The 27,057-nt window shown below is 41.2% G+C and overlaps 1 protein-coding gene, 1 non-coding gene and 1 pseudogene across 3 annotated transcripts in view; all 3 read right to left on the reverse strand.

The window, feature by feature from the left end:
* Positions 1 to 27,057, reverse strand: part of LOC137311132 (zinc finger protein 850-like) — a 188,931-nt gene that overhangs the window by 124,817 nt on the left and 37,057 nt on the right. The window lies entirely within an intron of this gene.
* trnat-agu (transfer RNA threonine (anticodon AGU)) lies at positions 25 to 98 on the reverse strand. The gene has a single exon. It is a non-coding gene; the product is annotated as a tRNA-Thr (tRNA).
* LOC137311140 (zinc finger protein 229-like) lies at positions 3,483 to 4,828 on the reverse strand (annotated as a pseudogene).

The raw sequence follows: 27,057 nt of genomic DNA on the forward strand, positions 1-27,057 counted from the left end.
CACTAAACATCACAAATTACACAGAGGCACCGCTGGGAGTTGAACACAGGATCTCCTGTTTACTAGACAGGTGCTTTAACCAACTAAGCCACGGTACCAATTCATGGTAGTGTTTCCCACCTCCTCTCATTAATATCTATCAGCTGCACGTCACATTCTGTTGGGGGTTCAGACTGTTTGATCTTTGTCTATTTCACTTGCCAGTTTCCCTGTGAATCCCGATACTGACTGCGTTTCAGGCTGTGTTTATCTTTCTGTGTCCATCAGTGCTTTGATAGACGAATGAATATTTGTGCTTGTGTTTGTTTGTTACTTTAAATAAATTAGGGATGGACAATTCTCGCTCTGACACTGAAGAACTAATTGAGCAAATTTCACAGTGAAGTGTTGTTTATTGTGGTGCTGAAACTAAAAAAAATCGTAAAAGGTGCAAAGAGAGAAAACGAGAAAAACTTGTGAATGAAATTAAGGACAACTTTCAAGGTTTTTACACGTATATTAAGAGAAAGAAGGGTGACTAAGAGTAATGTGGGCCCCTTAAAGACAGATGGAGGTGATATTGTAATTGAAAATCAGGAAATGGCAGACTTGCTAAATCCTCACAGAAAAGCATGAGGATAATAAACCAGAGACACGAGGAAAACTGAAAATAAATCAAGGGGATTCAGTGTCAGTAAAATAATGGTATTGGAGAAAACAATTAGACGAAAGATAGACAAATCTCCAGGACCTGATGTTTACCATCCCAGGGGACGAAGGGGAATAGGTGAGGAAATTGTACATGCTTTAGTCATGATCGTTCAAAACTCTCTTGATTCAGGAATTGTTCCATGGATTGAAAAATTTCAAATGTCATTCCATTATATATGAAGGGTAGGAGAGATAAAGCAGGAAATTATAGACCGATTCGTCTGACGTCTGTTGTGGGGAAGTTACCAGAATCTGTTATTAGGGAAAGAATGACTGAGCACTTGGATAAACATGAATTGATTAGAGTCAGCATGGATTTGTAAAGTGTAAGTCAAGTTTAACGAAACTAGTTGAACTTTTTGAAGATGTAAATAACGTGGTGAATAATGGAGTGTCTATGGGTGTTATGTGTACATTGACTTCCAGAGGGATTCGTTAAGGTTTAACATCAGAGACTGTTAACAGAAATGAGAACATGTGGAATTCAAAGCAACCCATTGACATGGGGAGGGAGTTGGTTTGGAGGTAGGAGACAGAGAGTAGGGTTAATGGGGATGTACTCAAATTGACAGGATTTGATTAGTGGTGTCCCCCAGGGATCTGTATAAATGAGGCAGATAAAGGAATAGAGAGCGGTATATCCAGGTTTGTCGACGACACCAAGTTAGGGTGCACAGTGAGTAGTGTAGATGGGAGCATAAAGTTATAAAGGGAAATTGATAGATTCAGTGAGTTGGTAAAACTGTGTCAGATGGAACTTACATAGAATTACATCGAATGTACATCACAGAAACAGGCAATTCGGCCCAACCAGACTATGCCGGTGTTTATGCTGCAGACGAGCCTCCTCCAACCCCTCTTCATCTAACCCGATGAGCAAACCTGAATATTCCTTTCTCCTCCATGTGTTTATCTCACTTCACCGTAAATGCATCCATGATATTCGCCTTAACTACTCCGTGTGGGAGAGAGCTGCACATTCTAACGCCTCTCTGGATAAATATGTTTCTCTTGAATGCCAGATTGGATTTATTGATGACTATTATATTCATGGCCCTAAGTTCTGACGTCCCCACTCCCAAAAGTACAAACACCTTATCTACATCTGACCGATCAAACCCTTGCATAATCTTAAAGTCCTGTATCAGGTCACCCTCAGCCTTCTCTTTTCGATACAAAAGAGCCCCAGACTGTTCAAAGTTTCAATCTGGGGAAATGTGAGGCCATCCACTTTGGCCCGAAGCAAGATAAATCAGAGTATTTTCAAAATGGTGAGAAGCCAGGAACTGTGGGTGAGCAGAGATACTTCGGGAAATCACGAAGAGTTGGCAGACAGGTGCAAAAAATAATTAAAATGGCTAATGGAATGTCGGCCTTTATCTCAAGGGAACTGGAATTCAAAAGGGTGGAAGTTATGTTAGAATTCTATAAACTCTGCTAAGGCCACATTTAGAGTACGGCATTCAGTCCTGGGCACCAGACCTCAGGAAGGATATATTGGCCTTGCAGGAGGTGCAGCGCAGAAAGACCAGAATGATACCGGGGCTAAAATGTTTAAATTATGAGGGCAAGTTGCGTGGACAAGGTTTGTATTTCCTCGTGTATCGAGGATTAAGTGGTGATGTAATTCAGGTGTTGAAGGTGATTCAATGATCCAATGGTGGGTGTGTGAGTTGGTGCTGAATCGGTCCCCTTCAGTGAAGAGAGGGTCAGCGGGCGCCTGACAGACACGGCTCGGAACGGGACTCGCTTCTCTCCGGCGGCAGCGGCTGGTTTAGAGAGATCTCTCTGTCTGCTGCTGTTACTCCGCCTCCCGCACTCTGGGAGAACCGCGGAGCTCGGTCCTCATTTTTCTCTTATGGATCCGGCTCCATCCGTTTACTGTTGACGGGAGTGCGTCTGAAACCAAGTCAGTCAGAAGCGGGTGCAAATCACAACATAGGCACAGGCCCAAGGACTGGGGACTGGTTTGATATTGGGTCCTTTTTAAGGGATAGGCTGTAGAATGTTTGTATAATAATAATGATCAGAATTAACTTTGATACAATGAAGTTTTTTTCAGTTATTTCCCATTTCCACCCTCAACAGTTTTATACAGTAACAGGTAACAATGTTTGAGGGATGTGATGTCCAGTGTTGGTGGAATCAGTGTAATTTAACTTGATACATTGAAGAATCTCTTGTCCATCCCAGGCTCTTACCTTAGGTTTAGACCCTCACCTAGTTTAAAATCGGTCACTCACTGATATAAATAAACCAGTAACAATCCCGAAACCTCAGCGGGGATATTTGTTCCGATACTTAGTGACGGTCCCAATTTCCACTGAAATTCTCAATCAGCAAATCCCAGAGGCTGTTTCGGGTTTGACAAACTGTGAAACAGATTGTTTTAAAAGCCGGAAAGAGGGAAAAACTGGTGGTTGATATGAAGTGTTATACATTATCTCTTTCTGTTTCAGATTTACAATTTCTCTTTGTGTGTTACTGACAGGAGAGGCTATAACGGAGCCCAGTGACTGGGTCACGAGCTGCACTGAGTCATTGGCCTGTGTTACAGACCGGCTCGTTGGACCTGCTCATTTCGTGAACTCGCTGGTGTCTCAGCACGTGTGATGACTGAGTGAATCCCTTCCCACACACGGAGCAGGTGAACAGTCTCTCAACCAATGGGCATGCGTTGATGTGTCAGCAGTTCATTTCTGCTTTTAAGCTCTTCTCACAGTCACTGCATTAAAAGGTCACTCAATAGTGTGAACAAGTTAATGTTTCAGAAGGTGGGATGATCGAGTGAATCTCTTCCCACACACGGAGCAGGTGAAAAGTCTCTCCCCAGTGTGAGTGCGTCAATGTCTCAGCAGTTCGTTTCTGATTTTAAATCTCTTCCCACAGTCAGAATATTTGAAGGTCTCTCAGTGTGAACTCGCTGGTGTTTCAGCAGGGTGGATGACCAAGTGAATCCCTTCCCACACACTGAGCAGGTGAACGGCCCCTCCCCAGTGTGGGTGCGTTGGTGTGTCAGCAGATTAAATTTGCTTTTATACCTCTTCTCACAGTCAGAACATTTAAAAGGTCTCTCATCAGTGTGAAGTCGCTGGTGTGTCAGCAGGGCCGATGAATGAGCGAATCCTTTCCCACACACGGAGCAGGTGAACGGCCTCTCCCCAGTGTGAACTCGCTGGTGTGTCAGCAGGGTCGATGAATGAGCGAATCCCTTCCCACACACGGAGCAGGTGAACGGCCTCTCCCCAGTGTGAACTCGCTGGTGTGACCGAAAGTGTGATGACTGAGTGAATCCCTTCCCACACACGGAGCAGGTGAACGGCCTCTCCCCAGTGTGAGTGCGTTGGTGTTTCAGCAGTTCAATTTTGCTTTTAAAGCTCTTCTCACAGTCAGAACATTTAAAAGGTCTCTCATCAGTGTGAACTCGCTGGTGTGTCAGCAGGTTGGATGACTGAGTGAATCCCTTCCCACACATGGAGCAGGAGAACGGCCTCTCCCCATTGTGAACTCGCTGGTGTGTCAGCAAGGTGGATGAATGACCGAATCCCTTCCCACACACTGAGCAAGTGAACGGCCTCTTCCCAGTGTGAACTCGCTGGTGTGACAGAAAGTGTGATGACCGAGTGAATCCCTTCCCACACACGGAGCAGGTGAACGGCCTCTCCCCAGTGTGAGTGCGTTGGTGTTTCAGCAGTTCAATTTTGCTTTTAAAGCTCTTCTCACAGTCAGAACATTTAAAAGGTCTCTCATCAGTGTGAACTCGCTGGTGTGTCAGCAGGTTGGATGACTGAGTGAATCCCTTCCCACACACGGAGCAGGTGAACGGCCTCTCCCCAGTGTGAGTGCGTTGGTGTTCCAGCAGATTCCTTTTGCATTTAAACCTCTTCTCACAGTCAGAACATTTAAAAGGTCTCTCATCAGTGTGAACTCGCTGGTGTGTCAGGAGGCCGGATGACTGAGTGAATCCCTTCCCACACATGGAGCAGGTGAACGGCCTCTCCCCAGTGTGACGGCGTCGATGAGTATCCAGCTCTGAAGGGTAATTGAATCCCTTCCCACAGTCCCCACATTTCCACGGTTTCTCCATGGTCTGGGTGTCCTTGTGTCTCTCCAGGTTGGACGATCAGTTGAAGCCTCGTCCACACACAGAACACGTGTATGGTTTCTCCCCGCTGTGAATGGTGTGATGTTTTTTCAGGCTGTGTAACTGGTTAAAGCTCTTTCCACAGTCAGTGCACTGGAACACTCTCACTCGGGTGTGTGTGTCTCGGTGCTTTTCCACTCACACTGATGTTTGAAATCTTCTCCCACGGATAGAACAGACAAACATTTCTCCTTCCACATTCAAAGGCCGATGATATTCAGGTCCTGATGAATCGAGTGACTCTGTCAGATCTTGACGTGATCTTTGGTTTGAGTTTCCCTCTGTAAATCCTCCCCTGTAAAAGGAGTTGAAAAAAGTTATCACTGTAAGTACAGGATAGAAATTCAGATCAGATAACTCTACTTTCTATGGAACATTATTTCCTCTCTCATTACTCAAAGCTGAAACTCCCCTGTCCCACACACTCTCCCTCCTCCCTGTGCTGAAATCCAAACCCATCGCATCATCTTTCAGTGGCCCTAAACCGTGATTGAAAGGGTGAGAGAGTGAGTGTGAGAGAGAGTGTGAGAGAGAGAGTGTGAGAGAGAGAGAGTGTGAGAGAGAGAGAGTGTGAGAGAGAGACAGTGAGAGAGAGAGACAGTGAGAGAGAGAGACAGTGAGAGAGAGAGACAGTGAGAGAGACAGTGAGAGAGAGAGACAGTGAGAGAGAGAGACAGTGAGAGAGACAGTGTGAGAGAGTGAATGTGAGTACAGCAGTGGGCTCGGTGTGGAGAATGAAGTGGGGCAGGTGGAGCATGTTTCATTGGGGCAGCAGTGATCATAATCTCATTCGGTTCAGAACAGTTATGGAAAAGGACAGGGGACAGTCAAATGTGAAAATTCTGAACTGGATGAGGGCGAATTTCATGAGTTAAAAAGGGATCTTGTCCATGTGGATTGGAATCAAAAATTGGCAGGCAGAACAGTAATTGAACAGTGGGAGGCCTTCAAGGAGGAGTTGGTTTGGGTACAGAGTAGACAGATTCCCACGAGGAGGAAAGGAACAGCATCCAAAGCTCGAGCTCCCTGGATGACTGAAGATACAGAGATCACCATTTCTCCTTCATTTACAGACACTCCCTGACCGAACAACATTTCTAATTCATTTACAGACGCTCCCTGACCGATCACCATTTCTCCTTCATTTCCAGACACTCCCTGACCGATCACCATTTTCCTTCATTTACAGACGCTCCCTGACCGATCACCATTTCTCCTTCATTTACAGACGCTCCCTGACCGATCACCATTTCTCCTTCATTTACAGACGCTCCCTGACCGATCACCATTTCTCCTTCATTTACAGACGCTCCCTGACCGATAACCATTTCTCCTTCATTTACAGACGCTCCCTGACCGATCACCATTTCTCCTTCATTTACAGACGCTCCCTGATTCGATGAGTCACGAGGTTTGACGCTGACACTGCGCATGCTCGGAGGCCGCGGGCCGTGTGTTGAGTTTCGGGTCTGATCTAAACCGGAGCCCCCGGAGTGTAGAGAGAGAGAGGAGAATGTTCACTGTTTGATATTCGGGCCCGGGGCCGCACTCGGGGTTTGTGAAGCCCCCGCCCCCTCCCCCGGGGTTTATTAACCCGCTCCCCCCGCCCATCTCTCACCTGTTGCCGACACGATCTCGGCCTCACTCCCCGCCCGCCGCGCATGCTCAGCTCACACTGCCCGGGTGATTGACGGGAGGTCCGGACCAATAGGAAGAGCGGAGAGGGGCTGGAGGACCGAGCGGGCGGTTGGTCCTCCAACCAATGGGAGTGGGTGAGGGGCGGGACTTGCGGCACCGAGTGGGCGGGGCTGAGCCCGGATCTCCCTCATTGGCTGAAACTCTGCATCAATTTTAAACCTGATTGATGTCAAACTCGAGGGAAAAACTGGACTTTAATAAAGGACAAAGAGGAGGGAATATTGGAGGGAATAACACAGTGTAGGGATAAAATGGATTAATTCAGGACAGACAGCAGGGATTATTGGAGGGAATAACACAGTGTAGGGATAAAATGGATTAATTCAGGACAGACAGCAGGGAATATTGGAGGGAATAACACAGTGTAGGGATAAAATGGATTAATTCAGGACAGACAGCAGGGATTATTGGAGGGAATAACACAGTGTAGGGATAAAATGGATTAATTCAGGACAGACAGCAGGGATTATTGGAGGGAATAACACAGTGTAGGGATAAAATGGATTAATTCAGGACAGACAGCAGGGAATATTGGAGGGAATAACACAGTGTAGGGATAAAATGGATTAATTCAGGACAGACAGCAGGGAATATTGGAGGGAATAACACAGTGTAGGGATAAAATGGATTAATTCAGGACAGACAGCAGGGATTATTGGAGGGAATAACACAGTGTAGGGATAAAATGGATTAATTCAGGACAGACAGCAGGGATTATTGGAGGGAATAACACAGTGTAGGGATAAAATGGATTAATTCAGGACAGACAGCAGGGAATATTGGAGGGAATAACACAGTGTAGGGATAAAATGGATTAATTCAGGACAGACAGCAGGGAATATTGGAGGGAATAACACAGTGTAGGGATAAAATGGATTAATTCAGGACAGACAGCAGGGATTATTGGAGGGAATAACACAGTGTAGGGATAAAATGGATCAATTCAGGACAGACAGCAGGGATTATTGGAGGGAATAACACAGTGTAGGGATAAAATGGATTAATTCAGGACAGACAGCAGGGATTATTGGAGGGAATAACACAGTGTAGGGATAAAATGGATTAATTCAGGACAGACAGCAGGGATTATTGGAGGGAATAACACAGTGCAGGAATAAAATGGATTAATTCAGGACAGACAGCAGGGAATATTGGAGGAAATAACACAGTGTAGGGATAAAATGGATTAATTCAGGACAGACAGCAGGGAATATTGGAGGAAATAACACAGTGTAGGGATAAAATGGATTAATTCAGGACAGACAGCAGGGAATATTGGAGGAAATAACACAGTGTAGGGATAAAATGGATTAATTCAGGACAGACAGCAGGGAATATTGGAGGGAATAACACAGTGTAGGGATAAAATGGATTAATTCAGGACAGACAGCAGGGAATATTGGAGGAAATAACACAGTGTAGGGATAAAATGGATTAATTCAGGACAGACAGCAGGGAATATTGGAGGGAATAACACAGTGTTGGGATAAAATGGATTAATTCAGGACAGACAGCAGGGATTATTGGAGGAAATAACACAGTGTAGGGATAAAATGGATTAATTCAGGACAGACAGCAGGGAATATTGGAGGAAATAACACAGTGTAGGGATAAAATGGATTAATTCAGGACAGACAGCAGGGAATATTGGAGGGAATAACACAGTGTAGGGATAAAATGGATTAATTCAGGACAGACAGCAGGGATTATTGGAGGAAATAACACAGTGTAGGGATAAAATGGATTAATTCAGGACAGACAGCAGGGAATATTGGAGGGAATAACACAGTGTAGGGATAAAATGGATTAATTCAGGACAGACAGCAGGGAATATTGGAGGGAATAACACAGTGTTGGGATAAAATGGATTAATTCAGGACAGACAGCAGGGATTATTGGAGGGAATAACACAGTGTAGGGATAAAATGGATTAATTCAGGACAGACAGCAGGGATTATTGGAGGGAATAACACAGTGTAGGGATAAAATGGATTAATTCAGGACAGACAGCAGGGAATATTGGAGGGAATAACACAGTGTTGGGATAAAATGGATTAATTCAGGACAGACAGCAGGGAATATTGGAGGAAATAACACAGTGTAGGGATAAAATGGATTAATTCAGGACAGACAGCAGGGATTATTGGAGGGAATAACACAGTGTAGGGATAAAATGGATTAATTCAGGACAGACAGCAGGGATTATTGGAGGGAATAACACAGTGCAGGAATAAAATGGATTAATTCAGGACAGACAGCAGGGAATATTGGAGGGAATAACACAGTGTTGGGATAAAATGGATTAATTCAGGACAGACAGCAGGGATTATTGGAGGAAATAACACAGTGTAGGGATAAAATGGATTAATTCAGGACAGACAGCAGGGATTATTGGAGGAAATAACACAGTGTAGGGATAAAATGGATTAATTCAGGACAGACAGCAGGGAATATTGGAGGAAATAACACAGTGTAGGGATAAAATGGATTAATTCAGGACAGACAGCAGGGAATATTGGAGGGAATAACACAGTGTAGGGATAAAATGGATTAATTCAGGACAGACAGCAGGGATTATTGGAGTAAATAACACAGTGTAGGGATAAAATGGATTAATTCAGGACAGACAGCAGGGAATATTGGAGGGAATAACACAGTGTAGGGATAAAATGGATTAATTCAGGACAGACAGCAGGGAATATTGGAGGGAATAACACAGTGTAGGGATAAAATGGATTAATTCAGGACAGACAGCAGGGATTATTGGAGGAAATAACACAGTGTAGGGATAAAATGGATTAATTCAGGACAGACAGCAGGGATTATTGGAGGAAATAACACAGTGTAGGGATAAAATGGATTAATTCAGGACAGACAGCAGGGATTATTGGAGGAAATAACACAGTGTCGGGATAAAATGGATTAATTCAGGACAGACAGCAGGGATTATTGGAGGAAATAACACAGTGCAGGGATAAAATGGATTAATTCAGGACAGACAGCAGGGAACATTGGAGGGAATAACACAGTGTAGGGATAAAATGGATAAATTCAGGACAGACAGCAGGGATTATTGGAGGAAATAACACAGTGTAGGGATAAAATGGATAAATTCAGGGCAGACAGCAGGGATTATTGGAGGAAATAACACAGTGTAGGGATAAAATGGATTAATTCAGGACAGACAGCAGGGATTATTGGAGGAAATAACACAGTGTAGGGATAAAATGGATAAATTCAGGGCAGACAGCAGGGATTATTGGAGGAAATAACACAGTGTAGGGATAAAATGGATAAATTCAGGACAGACAGCAGGGATTATTGGAGGAAATAACACAGTGTAGGGATAAAATGGATTAATTCAGGACAGACAGCAGGGATTATTGGAGGAAATAACACAGTTTAGGGATAAAATGGATTAATTCAGGACAGACAGCAGGGAATATTGGAGGAAATAACACAGTGTTGGGATAAAATGGATCAATTCACGACAGACAGCAGGGAATATTGGAGGAAATAACACAGTGTAGGGATAAAATGGATTAATTCAGGACAGACAGCAGGGATTATTGGAGGAAATAACACAGTGTGGGGATAAAATGGATTAATTCAGGACAGACAGCAGGGAATATTGGAGGAAATAACACAGTGTAGGGATAAAATGGATTAATTCAGGACAGACAGCAGGGAATATTGGAGGAAATAACACAGTGTAGGGATAAAATGGATTAATTCAGGACAGACAGCAGGGATTATTGGAGGGAATAACACAGTGTAGGATAAAATGGATTAATTCAGGACAGACAGCAGGGATTATTGGAGGAAATAACACAGTGTAGGGATAAAATGGATTAATTCAGGACAGACAGCAGGGATTATTGGAAGAAATAACACAGTGTAGGGATAAAATGGATTAATTCAGGACCGACAGCAGGGAATATTGGAGGAAATAACACAGTTTAGGGATAAAATGGATTAATTCAGGACAGACAGCAAGGAATATTGGAGGAAATAACACAGTGTTGGGATAAAATGGATCAATTCACGACAGACAGCAGGGAATATTGGAGGAAATAACACAGTGTAGGGATAAAATGGATTAATTCAGGACAGACAGCAGGGATTATTGGAGGAAATAACACAGTGTAGGGATAAAATGGATTAATTCAGGACAGACAGCAGGGAACATTGGAGGGAATAACACAGTGTAGGGATAAAATGGATTAATTCAGGACAGACAGCAGGGATTATTGGAGGAAAGAACACAGTGTAGTGATAAAATGGATTAATTCAGGACAGACAGCAGGGATTATTGGAGGAAATAACACAGTGTAGGGATAAAATGGATTAATTCAGGACAGACAGCAGGGATTATTGGAGGGAATAACACAGTGTAGGGATAAAATGGATTAATTCAGGACAGACAGCAGGGATTATTGGAGGGAATAACACAGTGTAGGGATAAAATGGATTAATTCAGGACAGACAGCAGGGATTATTGGAGGGAATAACACAGTGTGGGGATAAAATGGATTAATTCAGGACAGACAGCAGGGATTATTGGAGGGAATAACACAGTGCAGAGATAAAATGGATTAATTCAGGACAGACAGCAGGGAATATTGGAGGAAATAACACAGTGTAGGGATAAAATGGATTAATTCAGGACAGACAGCAGGGAATATTGGAGGAAATAACACAGTGTAGGGATAAAATGGATTAATTCAGGACAGACAGCAGGGAATATTGGAGGAAATAACACAGTGTAGGGATAAAATGGATTAATTCAGGACAGACAGCAGGGAATATTGGAGGGAATAACACAGTGTAGGGATAAAATGGATTAATTCAGGACAGACAGCAGGGAATATTGGAGGAAATAACACAGTGTAGGGATAAAATGGATTAATTCAGGACAGACAGCAGGGAATATTGGAGGGAATAACACAGTGTAGGGATAAAATGGATTAATTCAGGACAGACAGCAGGGAATATTGGAGGGAATAACACAGTGTAGGGATAAAATGGATTAATTCAGGACAGACAGCAGGGATTATTGGAGGAAATAACACAGTGTAGGGATAAAATGGATTAATTCAGGACAGACAGCAGGGAATATTGGAGGGAATAACACAGTGTCGGGATAAAATGGATTAATTCAGGACAGACAGCAGGGAATATTGGAGGGAATAACACAGTGTAGGGATAAAATGGATTAATTCAGGACAGACAGCAGGGATTATTGGAGGAAATAACACAGTGTAGGGATAAAATGGATTAATTCAGGACAGACAGCAGGGATTATTGGAGGAAATAACACAGTGTAGGGATAAAATGGATTAATTCAGGACAGACAGCAGGGATTATTGGAGGAAATAACAGAGTGTCGGGAGAAAATGGATTAATTCAGGACAGACAGCAGGGATTATTGGAGGAAATAACACAGTGCAGGGATAAAATGGATTAATTCAGGACAGACAGCAGGGATTATTGGAGGAAAGAACACAGTGTAGTGATAAAATGGATTAATTCAGGACAGACAGCAGGGAATATTGGAGGGAATAACACAGTGTAGGGATAAAATGGATTAATTCAGGACAGACAGCAGGGATTATTGGAGGAAATAACACAGTGTAGGGATAAAATGGATTAATTCAGGACAGACAGCAGGGATTATTGGAGGAAATAACACAGTTTAGGGATAAAATGGATTAATTCAGGACAGACAGCAGGGAATATTGGAGGAAATAACACAGTGTTGGGATAAAATGGATCAATTCACGACAGACAGCAGGGAATATTGGAGGAAATAACACAGTGTCGGGATAAAATGGATTAATTCAGGACAGACAGCAGGGATTATTGGAGGAAATAACAGTGTAGGGATAAAATGGATTAATTCAGGACAGACAGCAGGGATTATTGAAGGAAATGACACAATGCAGTGATAAAATGGATTAATTCAGGACAGACAGCAGGGAATATTGGAGGAAATAACACAGTGTAGGGATAAAATGGATTAATTCAGGACAGACAGCAGGGATTATTGGAGGGAATAACACAGTGTAGGATAAAATGGATTAATTCAGGACAGACAGCAGGGATTATTGGAGGAAATAACACAGTGTAGGGATAAAATGGATTAATTCAGGACAGACAGCAGGGATTATTGGAAGAAATAACACAGTGTAGGGATAAAATGGATTAATTCAGGACCGACAGCAGGGAATATTGGAGGAAATAACACAGTTTAGGGATAAAATGGATTAATTCAGGACAGACAGCAAGGAATATTGGAGGAAATAACACAGTGTTGGGATAAAATGGATCAATTCACGACAGACAGCAGGGAATATTGGAGGAAATAACACAGTGTAGGGATAAAATGGATTAATTCAGGACAGACAGCAGGGATTATTGGAGGAAATAACACAGTGTAGGGATAAAATGGATTAATTCAGGACAGACAGCAGGGAACATTGGAGGGAATAACACAGTGTAGGGATAAAATGGATTAATTCAGGACAGACAGCAGGGATTATTGGAGGAAAGAACACAGTGTAGTGATAAAATGGATTAATTCAGGACAGACAGCAGGGATTATTGGAGGAAATAACACAGTGTAGGGATAAAATGGATTAATTCAGGACAGACAGCAGGGATTATTGGAGGGAATAACACAGTGTAGGGATAAAATGGATTAATTCAGGACAGACAGCAGGGATTATTGGAGGGAATAACACAGTGTAGGGATAAAATGGATTAATTCAGGACAGACAGCAGGGATTATTGGAGGGAATAACACAGTGTGGGGATAAAATGGATTAATTCAGGACAGACAGCAGGGATTATTGGAGGGAATAACACAGTGCAGAGATAAAATGGATTAATTCAGGACAGACAGCAGGGAATATTGGAGGAAATAACACAGTGTAGGGATAAAATGGATTAATTCAGGACAGACAGCAGGGAATATTGGAGGAAATAACACAGTGTAGGGATAAAATGGATTAATTCAGGACAGACAGCAGGGAATATTGGAGGAAATAACACAGTGTAGGGATAAAATGGATTAATTCAGGACAGACAGCAGGGAATATTGGAGGGAATAACACAGTGTAGGGATAAAATGGATTAATTCAGGACAGACAGCAGGGAATATTGGAGGAAATAACACAGTGTAGGGATAAAATGGATTAATTCAGGACAGACAGCAGGGAATATTGGAGGGAATAACACAGTGTAGGGATAAAATGGATTAATTCAGGACAGACAGCAGGGAATATTGGAGGGAATAACACAGTGTAGGGATAAAATGGATTAATTCAGGACAGACAGCAGGGATTATTGGAGGAAATAACACAGTGTAGGGATAAAATGGATTAATTCAGGACAGACAGCAGGGAATATTGGAGGGAATAACACAGTGTCGGGATAAAATGGATTAATTCAGGACAGACAGCAGGGAATATTGGAGGGAATAACACAGTGTAGGGATAAAATGGATTAATTCAGGACAGACAGCAGGGATTATTGGAGGAAATAACACAGTGTAGGGATAAAATGGATTAATTCAGGACAGACAGCAGGGATTATTGGAGGAAATAACACAGTGTAGGGATAAAATGGATTAATTCAGGACAGACAGCAGGGATTATTGGAGGAAATAACAGAGTGTCGGGAGAAAATGGATTAATTCAGGACAGACAGCAGGGATTATTGGAGGAAATAACACAGTGCAGGGATAAAATGGATTAATTCAGGACAGACAGCAGGGATTATTGGAGGAAAGAACACAGTGTAGTGATAAAATGGATTAATTCAGGACAGACAGCAGGGATTATTGGAGGAAATAACACAGTGTAGGGATCAAATGGATTAATTCAGGACAGACAGCAGGGATTATTGTAGGAAATAACACAGTGTAGGGATAAAATGGATTAATTCAGGACAGACAGCAGGGATTATTGGAGGAAATAACACAGTTTAGGGATAAAATGGATTAATTCAGGACAGACAGCAGGGAATATTGGAGGAAATAACACAGTGTTGGGATAAAATGGATCAATTCACGACAGACAGCAGGGAATATTGGAGGAAATAACACAGTGTCGGGATAAAATGGATTAATTCAGGACAGACAGCAGGGATTATTGGAGGAAATAACAGTGTAGGGATAAAATGGATTAATTCAGGACAGACAGCAGGGATTATTGAAGGAAATGACACAATGCAGTGATAAAATGGATTAATTCAGGACAGACAGCAGGGAATATTGGAGGAAATAACACAGTGTTGGGATAAAATGCATTAATTCAGGACAGACAGCAGGGATTATTGGAGGAAATAACACAGTGTAGGGATAAAATGGATTAATTCAGGACAGACAGCAGTGATTATTGGAGGAAATAACACAGTGTAGGGATAAAATGGATTAATTCTTGGCAGACAGCAGGGATCATTGGAGGAAATAACACAGTGTAGGGATAAAATGGATTAATTCAGGACAGACAGCAGGGATTATTGGAGGAAATAACACAGTGTCGGGATAAAATGGATTAATTCAGGACAGACAGCAGGGAATATTGGAGGGAATAACACAGTGTAGGGATAAAATGGATTAATTCAGGACTGACAGCAGGGATTATTGGAGGAAATAACACAGTTTAGGGATAAAATGGATTAATTCAGGACAGACAGCAAGGAATATTGGAGGAAATAACACAGTGTTGGGATAAAATGGATCAATTCACGACAGACAGCAGGGAATATTGGAGGAAATAACACAGTGTAGGGATAAAATGGATTAATTCAGGACAGACAGCAGGGATTATTGAAGGAAATGACACAATGCAGTGATAAAATGGATTAATTCAGGACAGACAGCAGGGAATATTGGAGGGAATAACACAGTGTTGGGATAAAATGGATTAATTCAGGACAGACAGCAGGGATTATTGGAGGAAATAACACAGTGTAGGGATAAAATGGATTAATTCAGGACCGACAGCAGGGAATATTGGAGGAAATAACACAGTTTAGGGATAAAATGGATTAATTCAGGACAGACAGCAGGGAATATTGGAGGAAATAACACAGTGTAGGAATAAAATGGATTAATTCAGGACAGACAGCAGGGAATATTGGAGGAAATAACACAGTGTTGGGATAAAATGGATCAATTCACGACAGACAGCAGGGAATATTGGAGGAAATAACACAGTGTAGGGATAAAATGGATTAATTCAGGACAGACAGCAGGGATTATTGGAGGAAATAACACAGTGTAGGGATAAAATGGATTAATTCAGGACAGACAGCAGGGATTATTGGAGGGAATAACACAGTGCAGAGATAAAATGGATTAATTCAGGACAGACAGCAGGGAATATTGGAGGAAATAACACAGTGTAGGGATAAAATGGATTAATTCAGGTCAGACAGCAGGGAATATTGGAGGAAATAACACAGTGTAGGGATAAAATGGATTAATTCAGGACAGACAGCAGGGAATATTGGAGGGAATAACACAGTGTAGGGATAAAATGGATTAATTCAGGACAGACAGCAGGGATTATTGGAGGGAATAACACAGTGTAGGGATAAAATGGATTAATTCAGGACTGACAGCAGGGATTATTGGAGGAAATAACACAGTTTAGGGATAAAATGGATTAATTCAGGACAGACAGCAAGGAATATTGGAGGAAATAACACAGTGTTGGGATAAAATGGATCAATTCACGACAGACAGCAGGGAATATTGGAGGAAATAACACAGTGTAGGGATAAAATGGATTAATTCAGGACAGACAGCAGGGATTATTGAAGGAAATGACACAATGCAGTGATAAAATGGATTAATTCAGGACAGACAGCAGGGATTATTGGAGGGAATAACACAGTGTTGGGATAAAATGGATTAATTCAGGACAGACAGCAGGGATTATTGGAGGAAATAACACAGTGTAGGGATAAAATGGATTAATTCAGGACCGACAGCAGGGAATATTGGAGGAAATAACACAGTTTAGGGATAAAATGGATTAATTCAGGACAGACAGCAGGGAATATTGGAGGAAATAACACAGTGTAGGAATAAAATGGATTAATTCAGGACAGACAGCAGGGAATATTGGAGGAAATAACACAGTGTTGGGATAAAATGGATCAATTCACGACAGACAGCAGGGAATATTGGAGGAAATAACACAGTGTAGGGATAAAATGGATTAATTCAGGACAGACAGCAGGGATTATTGGAGGAAATAACACAGTGTAGGGATAAAATGGATTAATTCAGGACAGACAGCAGGGATTATTGGAGGGAATAACACAGTGCAGAGATAAAATGGATTAATTCAGGACAGACAGCAGGGAATATTGGAGGAAATAACACAGTGTAGGGATAAAATGGATTAATTCAGGTCAGACAGCAGGGAATATTGGAGGAAATAACACAGTGTAGGGATAAAATGGATTAATTCAGGACAGACAGCAGGGAATATTGGAGGGAATAACACAGTGTAGGGATAAAATGGATTAATTCAGGACAGACAGCAGGGAATATTGGAGGAAATAACACAGTGTAGGGATAAAATGGATTAATTCAGGACAGACAGCAGGGAATATTGGAGGGAATAACACAGTGTAGGGATAAAATGGATTAATTCAGGACAGACAGCAGGGAATATTGGAGGGAATAACACAGTGTAGGGATAAAATGGATTAATTCAGGACAGACAGCAGGGATTATTGGAGGGAATAACACAGTGTAGGGATAAAATGGATTAATTCAGGACAGACAGCAGGGAATATTGGAGGGAATAACACAGTGTAGGGATAAAATGGATTAATTCAGGACAGACAGCAGGGATTATTGGAGGAAATAACACAGTGTAGGGATAAAATGGATTAATTCAGGACAGACAGCAGGGATTATTGGAGGAAATAACACAGTGTAGGGATAAAATGGATTAATTCAGGACAGACAGCAGGGAATATTGGAGGGAATAACACAGTGTAGGGATAAAATGGATTAATTCAGGACAGACAGCAGGGAATATTGGAGGGAATAACACAGTGTAGGGATAAAATGGATTAATTCAGGACAGACAGCAGGGATTATTGGAGGAAATAACACAGTGTAGGGATAAAATGGATTAATTCAGGACAGACAGCAGGGATTATTGGAGGAAATAACACAGTGTAGGGATAAAATGGATTAATTCAGGACAGACAGCAGGGATTATTGGAGGAAATAACAGAGTGTCGGGAGAAAATGGATTAATTCAGGACAGACAGCAGGGATTATTGGAGGAAATAACACAGTGCAGGGATAAAATGGATTAATTCAGGACAGACAGCAGGGAACATTGGAGGGAATAACACAGTGTAGGGATAAAATGGATTAATTCAGGACAGACAGCAGGGATTATTGGAAGAAATAACACAGTGTAGGGATAAAATGGATTAATTCAGGACCGACAGCAGGGAATATTGGAGGAAATAACACAGTTTAGGGATAAAATGGATTAATTCAGGACAGACAGCAAGGAATATTGGAGGAAATAACACAGTGTTGGGATAAAATGGATCAATTCACGACAGACAGCAGGGAATATTGGAGGAAATAACACAGTGTAGGGATAAAATGGATTAATTCAGGACAGACAGCAGGGATTATTGGAGGAAATAACACAGTGTAGGGATAAAATGGATTAATTCAGGACAGACAGCAGGGATTATTGGAGGGAATAACACAGTGCAGAGATAAAATGGATTAATTCAGGACAGACAGCAGGGAATATTGGAGGAAATAACACAGTGTAGGGATAAAATGGATTAATTCAGGACAGACAGCAGGGAATATTGGAGGAAATAACACAGTGTAGGGATAAAATGGATTAATTCAGGACAGACAGCAGGGATTATTGGAGGAAATAACACAGTGTAGGGATAAAATGGATTAATTCTGGACAGACAGCAGGGATTATTGGAGGGAATAACACAGTGCAGAGATAAAATGGATTAATTCAGGACAGACAGCAGGGAATATTGGAGGAAATAACACAGTGTAGGGATAAAATGGATTAATTCAGGACAGACAGCAGGGAATATTGGAGGGAATAACACAGTGTAGGGATAAAATGGATTAATTCAGGACAGACAGCAGGGAATATTGGAGGAAATAACACAGTGTAGGGATAAAATGGATTAATTCAGGACAGACAGCAGGGATTATTGGAGGAAATAACACAGTGTAGGGATAAAATGGATTAATTCAGGACAGACAGCAGGGAATATTGGAGGGAATAACACAGTGTAGGGATAAAATGGATTAATTCAGGACAGACAGCAGGGAATATTGGAGGAAATAACACAGTGTAGGGATAAAATGGATTAATTCAGGACAGACAGCAGGGATTATTGGAGGAAATAACACAGTGTAGGGATAAAATGGATTAATTCAGGACAGACAGCAGGGATTATTGGAGGAAATAACACAGTGTAGGGATAAAATGGATTAATTCAGGACAGACAGCAGGGATTATTGGAGGAAATAACAGAGTGTCGGGAGAAAATGGATTAATTCAGGACAGACAGCAGGGATTATTGGAGGAAATAACACAGTGCAGGGATAAAATGGATTAATTCAGGACAGACAGCAGGGATTATTGGAGGAAATAACACAGTGTAGGGATAAAATGGATTAATTCAGGACAGACAGCAGGGATTATTGGAGGGAATAACACAGTGCAGAGATAAAATGGATTAATTCAGGACAGACAGCAGGGAATATTGGAGGAAATAACACAGTGTAGGGATAAAATGGATTAATTCAGGTCAGACAGCAGGGAATATTGGAGGAAATAACACAGTGTAGGGATAAAATGGATTAATTCAGGACAGACAGCAGGGAATATTGGAGGGAATAACACAGTGTAGGGATAAAATGGATTAATTCAGGACAGACAGCAGGGAATATTGGAGGAAATAACACAGTGTAGGGATAAAATGGATTAATTCAGGACAGACAGCAGGGAATATTGGAGGGAATAACACAGTGTAGGGATAAAATGGATTAATTCAGGACAGACAGCAGGGAATATTGGAGGGAATAACACAGTGTAGGGATAAAATGGATTAATTCAGGACAGACAGCAGGGATTATTGGAGGAAATAACACAGTGTAGGGATAAAATGGATTAATTCAGGACAGACAGCAGGGAATATTGGAGGGAATAACACAGTGTAGGGATAAAATGGATTAATTCAGGACAGACAGCAGGGAATATTGGAGGGAATAACACAGTGTAGGGATAAAATGGATTAATTCAGGACAGACAGCAGGGATTATTGGAGGAAATAACACAGTGTAGGGATAAAATGGATTAATTCAGGACAGACAGCAGGGATTATTGGAGGAAATAACACAGTGTAGGGATAAAATGGATTAATTCAGGACAGACAGCAGGGATTATTGGAGGAAATAACAGAGTGTCGGGAGAAAATGGATTAATTCAGGACAGACAGCAGGGAATATTGGAAGAAATAACACAGTGTAGGGATAAAATGGATTAATTCAGGACCGACAGCAGGGAATATTGGAGGAAATAACACAGTTTAGGGATAAAATGGATTAATTCAGGACAGACAGCAAGGAATATTGGAGGAAATAACACAGTGTTGGGATAAAATGGATCAATTCACGACAGACAGCAGGGAATATTGGAGGAAATAACACAGTGTAGGGATAAAATGGATTAATTCAGGACAGACAGCAGGGATTATTGGAGGAAATAACACAGTGTAGGGATAAAATGGATTAATTCAGGACAGACAGCAGGGATTATTGGAGGGAATAACACAGTGCAGAGATAAAATGGATTAATTCAGGACAGACAGCAGGGAATATTGGAGGAAATAACACAGTGTAGGGATAAAATGGATTAATTCAGGACAGACAGCAGGGAATATTGGAGGAAATAACACAGTGTAGGGATAAAATGGATTAATTCAGGACAGACAGCAGGGATTATTGGAGGAAATAACACAGTGTAGGGATAAAATGGATTAATTCTGGACAGACAGCAGGGATTATTGGAGGGAATAACACAGTGCAGAGATAAAATGGATTAATTCAGGACAGACAGCAGGGAATATTGGAGGAAATAACACAGTGTAGGGATAAAATGGATTAATTCAGGACAGACAGCAGGGAATATTGGAGGAAATAACACAGTGTAGGGATAAAATGGATTAATTCAGGACAGACAGCAGGGATTATTGGAGGAAATAACACAGTGTAGGGATAAAATGGATTAATTCAGGACAGACAGCAGGGAATATTGGAGGGAATAACACAGTGTAGGGATAAAATGGATTAATTCAGGACAGACAGCAGGGAATATTGGAGGAAATAACACAGTGTAGGGATAAAATGGATTAATTCAGGACAGACAGCAGGGATTATTGGAGGAAATAACACAGTGTAGGGATAAAATGGATTAATTCAGGACAGACAGCAGGGATTATTGGAGGAAATAACACAGTGTAGGGATAAAATGGATTAATTCAGGACAGACAGCAGGGATTATTGGAGGAAATAACAGAGTGTCGGGAGAAAATGGATTAATTCAGGACAGACAGCAGGGATTATTGGAGGAAATAACACAGTGCAGGGATAAAATGGATTAATTCAGGACAGACAGCAGGGAACATTGGAGGGAATAACACAGTTTAGGGATAAAATGGATTAATTCAGGACAGACAGCAGGGAATATTGGAGGAAATAACACAGTGTAGGGATCAAATGGATTAATTCAGGACAGACAGCAGGGATTATTGGAGGAAATAACACAGTGTAGGGATAAAATGGATTAATTCAGGACAGACAGCAGGGATTATTGGAGGAAATAACACAGTTTCGGGATAAAATGGATTAATTCAGGACAGACAGCAGGGATTATTGGAGGAAATAACACAGTGTAGGGATCAAATGGATTAATTCAGGACAGACAGCAGGGATTATTGGAGGAAATAACACAGTGTAGGGATAAAATGGATTAATTCAGGACAGACAGCAGGGATTATTGGAGGAAATAACACAGTTTAGGGATAAAATGGATTAATTCAGGACAGACAGCAGGGAATATTGGAGGAAATAACACAGTGTTGGGATAAAATGGATCAATTCACGACAGACAGCAGGGAATATTGGAGGAAATAACACAGTGTCGGGATAAAATGGATTAATTCAGGACAGACAGCAGGGATTATTGGAGGAAATAACACAGTGTAGGGATAAAATGGATTAATTCAGGACAGACAGCAGGGATTATTGAAGGAAATGACACAATGCAGTGATAAAATGGATTAATTCAGGACAGACAGCAGGGAATATTGGAGGAAATAACACAGTGTTGGGATAAAATGCATTAATTCAGGACAGACAGCAGGGATTATTGGAGGAAATAACACAGTGTAGGGATAAAATGGATTAATTCAGGACAGACAGCAGTGATTATTGGAGGAAATAACACAGTGTCGGGATAAAATGGATTAATTCAGGACAGACAGCAGTGATTATTGGAGGAAATAACACAGTGTAGGGATAAAATGGATTAATTCAGGACAGACAGCAGTGATTATTGGAGGAAATAACACAGTGTCGGGATAAAATGGATTAATTCAGGACAGACAGCAGTGATTATTGGAGGAAATAACACAGTGTAGGGATAAAATGGATTAATTCAGGACAGACAGCAGGGAATATTGGAGGAAATAACACAGTGTAGGGATAAAATGGATTAATTCTTGGCAGACAGCAGGGATCATTGGAGGAAATAACACAGTGTAGGGATAAAATGGATTAATTCAGGACAGACAGCAGGGAATATTGGAGGAAATAACACAGTGTCGGGATAAAATGGATTAATTCAGGACAGACAGCAGGGATTATTGGAAGAAATAACACAGTGTAGGGATAAAATGGATTAATTCAGGACTGACAGCAGGGATTATTGGAGGAAATAACACAGTTTAGGGATAAAATGGATTAATTCAGGACAGACAGCAAGGAATATTGGAGGAAATAACACAGTGTTGGGATAAAATGGATCAATTCACGACAGACAGCAGGGAATATTGGAGGAAATAACACAGTGTAGGGATAAAATGGATTAATTCAGGACAGACAGCAGGGATTATTGAAGGAAATGACACAATGCAGTGATAAAATGGATTAATTCAGGACAGACAGCAGGGAATATTGGAGGGAATAACACAGTGTTGGGATAAAATGGATTAATTCAGGACAGACAGCAGGGATTATTGGAGGAAATAACACAGTGTAGGGATAAAATGGATTAATTCAGGACAGACAGCAGGGAATATTGGAGGAAATAACACAGTGTAGGGATAAAATGGATTAATTCTTGGCAGACAGCAGGGATCATTGGAGGAAATAACACAGTGTAGGGATAAAATGGATTAATTCAGGACAGACAGCAGGGATTATTGGAGGAAATAACACAGTGTAGGGATAAAATGGATTAATTCAGGACAGACAGCAGTGATTATTGGAGGAAATAACACAGTGTAGGGATAAAATGGATTAATTCAGGACAGACAGCAGGGAATATTGGAGGAAATAACACAGTGTAGGGATAAAATGGATTAATTCTTGGCAGACAGCAGGGATCATTGGAGGAAATAACACAGTGTAGGGATAAAATGGATTAATTCAGGACAGACAGCAGGGATTATTGGAGGAAATAACACAGTGTAGGGATAAAATGGATTAATTCAGGACAGACAGCAGGGATTATTGGAAGAAATAACACAGTGTAGGGATAAAATGGATTAATTCAGGACAGACAGCAGGGATTATTGGAGGAAATAACACAGTGTAGTGATAAAATGGATTAATTCAGGACCGACAGCAGGGAATATTGGAGGAAATAACACAGTTTAGGGATAAAATGGATTAATTCAGGACAGACAGCAAGGAATATTGGAGGAAATAACACAGTGTTGGGATAAAATGGATCAATTCACGACAGACAGCAGGGAATATTGGAGGAAATAACACAGTGTAGGGATAAAATGGATTAATTCAGGACAGACAGCAGGGATTATTGGAGGAAATAACACAGTGTAGGGATAAAATGGATTAATTCAGGACAGACAGCAGGGATTATTGAAGGAAATGACACAATGCAGTGATAAAATGGATTAATTCAGGACAGACAGCAGGGAATATTGGAGGAAATAACACAGTGTTGGGATAAAATGGATTAATTCAGGACAGACAGCAGGGATTATTGGAGGAAATAACACAGTGTAGGGATAAAATGGATTAATTCAGGACAGACAGCAGGGATTATTGGAGGAAATAACACAGTGTAGGGATAAAATGGATTAATTCAGGACAGACAGCAGGGATTATTGGAGGAAATAACACAGTGTAGGGATAAAATGGATTAATTCAGGACAGACAGCAGGGAACATTGGAGGGAATAACACAGTGTAGGGATAAAATGGATTAATTCAGGACAGACAGCAGGGATTATTGGAGGAAAGAACACAGTGTAGGGATAAAATGGATTAATTCAGGACAGACAGCAGGGATTATTGGAGGGAATAACACAGTGTAGGGATAAAATGGATTAATTCAGGACAGACAGCAGGGATTATTGGAGGGAATAACACAGTGTAGGGATAAAATGGATTAATTCAGGACAGACAGCAGGGAATATTGGAGGAAATAACACAGTGTAGGGATAAAATGGATTAATTCAGGACAGACAGCAGGGATTATTGGAGGAAATAACACAGTGTAGGGATAAAATGGATTAATTCAGGACAGACAGCAGGGATTATTGGAGGAAATAACACAGTGTAGGGATAAAATGGATTAATTCAGGACAGACAGCAGGGATTATTGGAGGGAATAACACAGTGTAGGGATAAAATGGATTAATTCAGGACAGACAGCAGGGATTATTGGAGGGAATAACACAGTGTAGGGATAAAATGGATTAATTCAGGACAGACAGCAGGGATTATTGGAGGGAATAACACAGTGTAGGGATAAAATGGATTAATTCAGGACAGACAGCAGGGATTATTGGAGGGAATAACACAGTGCAGAGATAAAATGGATTAATTCAGGACAGACAGCAGGGAATATTGGAGGAAATAACACAGTGTAGGGATAAAATGGATTAATTCAGGACAGACAGCAGGGAATATTGGAGGAAATAACACAGTGTAGGGATAAAATGGATTAATTCAGGACAGACAGCAGGGAATATTGGAGGAAATAACACAGTGTAGGGATAAAATGGATTAATTCAGGACAGACAGCAGGGAATATTGGAGGGAATAACACAGTGTAGGGACAAAATGGATTAATTCAGGACAGACAGCAGGGAATATTGGAGGAAATAACACAGTGTAGGGATAAAATGGATTAATTCAGGACAGACAGCAGGGAATATTGGAGGGAATAACACAGTGTAGGGATAAAATGGATTAATTCAGGACAGACAGCAGGGAATATTGGAGGGAATAACACAGTGTAGGGATAAAATGGATTAATTCAGGACAGACAGCAGGGATTATTGGAGGAAATAACACAGTGTAGGGATAAAATGGATTAATTCAGGACAGACAGCAGGGATTATTGGAGGAAATAACAGAGTGTCGGGAGAAAATGGATTAATTCAGGACAGACAGCAGGGATTATTGGAGGAAATAACACAGTGCAGGGATAAAATGGATTAATTCAGGACAGACAGCAGGGAACATTGGAGGGAATAACACAGTGTAGGGATAAAATGGATTAATTCAGGACAGACAGCAGGGATTATTGGAGGAAAGAACACAGTGTAGTGATAAAATGGATTAATTCAGGACAGACAGCAGGGATTATTGGAGGAAATAACACAGTGTAGGGATCAAATGGATTAATTCAGGACAGACAGCAGGGATTATTGGAGGAAATAACACAGTGTAGGGATAAAATGGATTAATTCAGGACAGACAGCAGGGATTATTGGAGGAAATAACACAGTTTAGGGATAAAATGGATTAATTCAGGACAGACAGCAGGGAATATTGGAGGAAATAACACAGTGTTGGGATAAAATGGATCAATTCACGACAGACAGCAGGGATTATTGGAGGAAATAACACAGTGTCGGGATAAAATGGATTAATTCAGGACAGACAGCAGGGAATATTGGAGGAAATAACACAGTGTAGGGATAAAATGGATCAATTCACGACAGACAGCAGGGATTATTGGAGGAAATAACACAGTGTAGGGATAAAATGGATCAATTCACGACAGACAGCAGGGATTATTGGAGGAAATAACACAGTGTCGGGATAAAATGGATTAATTCAGGACAGACAGCAGGGAATATTGGAGGAAATAACACAGTGTAGGGATAAAATGGATCAATTCACGACAGACAGCAGGGATTATTGGAGGAAATAACACAGTGTCGGGATAAAATGGATTAATTCAGGACAGACAGCAGGGAATATTGGAGGAAATAACACAGTGTAGGGATAAAATGGATCAATTCACGACAGACAGCAGGGAATATTGGAGGAAATAACACAGTGTAGGGATAAAATGGATTAATTCAGGACAGACAGCAGGGATTATTGGAGGAAATAACACAGTGTAGGGATAAAATGGATTAATTCAGGACAGACAGCAGGGAATATTGGAGGAAATAACACAGTGTCGGGATAAAATGGATTAATTCAGGACAGACAGCAGGGATTATTGGAGGAAATAACACAGTGTAGGGATAAAATGGATTAATTCAGGACAGACAGCAGGGATTATTGAAGGAAATGACACAATGCAGTGATAAAATGGATTAATTCAGGACAGACAGCAGGGAATATTGGAGGAAATAACACAGTGTTGGGATAAAATGCATTAATTCAGGACAGACAGCAGGGATTATTGGAGGAAATAACACAGTGTAGGGATAAAATGGATTAATTCAGGACAGACAGCAGGGAATATTGGAGGAAATAACACAGTGTAGGGATAAAATGGATTAATTCTTGGCAGACAGCAGGGATCATTGGAGGAAATAACACAGTGTAGGGATAAAATGGATTAATTCAGGACAGACAGCAGGGATTATTGGAGGAAATAACACAGTGTCGGGATAAAATGGATTAATTCAGGACAGACAGCAGGGATTATTGGAAGAAATAACACAGTGTAGGGATAAAATGGATTAATTCAGGACTGACAGCAGGGATTATTGGAGGAAATAACACAGTTTAGGGATAAAATGGATTAATTCAGGACAGACAGCAAGGAATATTGGAGGAAATAACACAGTGTTGGGATAAAATGGATCAATTCACGACAGACAGCAGGGAATATTGGAGGAAATAACACAGTGTAGGGATAAAATGGATTAATTCAGGACAGACAGCAGGGATTATTGGAGGAAATAACACAGTGTAGGGATAAAATGGAT

Source organism: Heptranchias perlo, unplaced genomic scaffold (genome assembly GCF_035084215.1).
Source record: "Heptranchias perlo isolate sHepPer1 unplaced genomic scaffold, sHepPer1.hap1 HAP1_SCAFFOLD_304, whole genome shotgun sequence".
Classification (NCBI taxonomy): Eukaryota; Metazoa; Chordata; class Chondrichthyes; order Hexanchiformes; family Hexanchidae; genus Heptranchias; species Heptranchias perlo.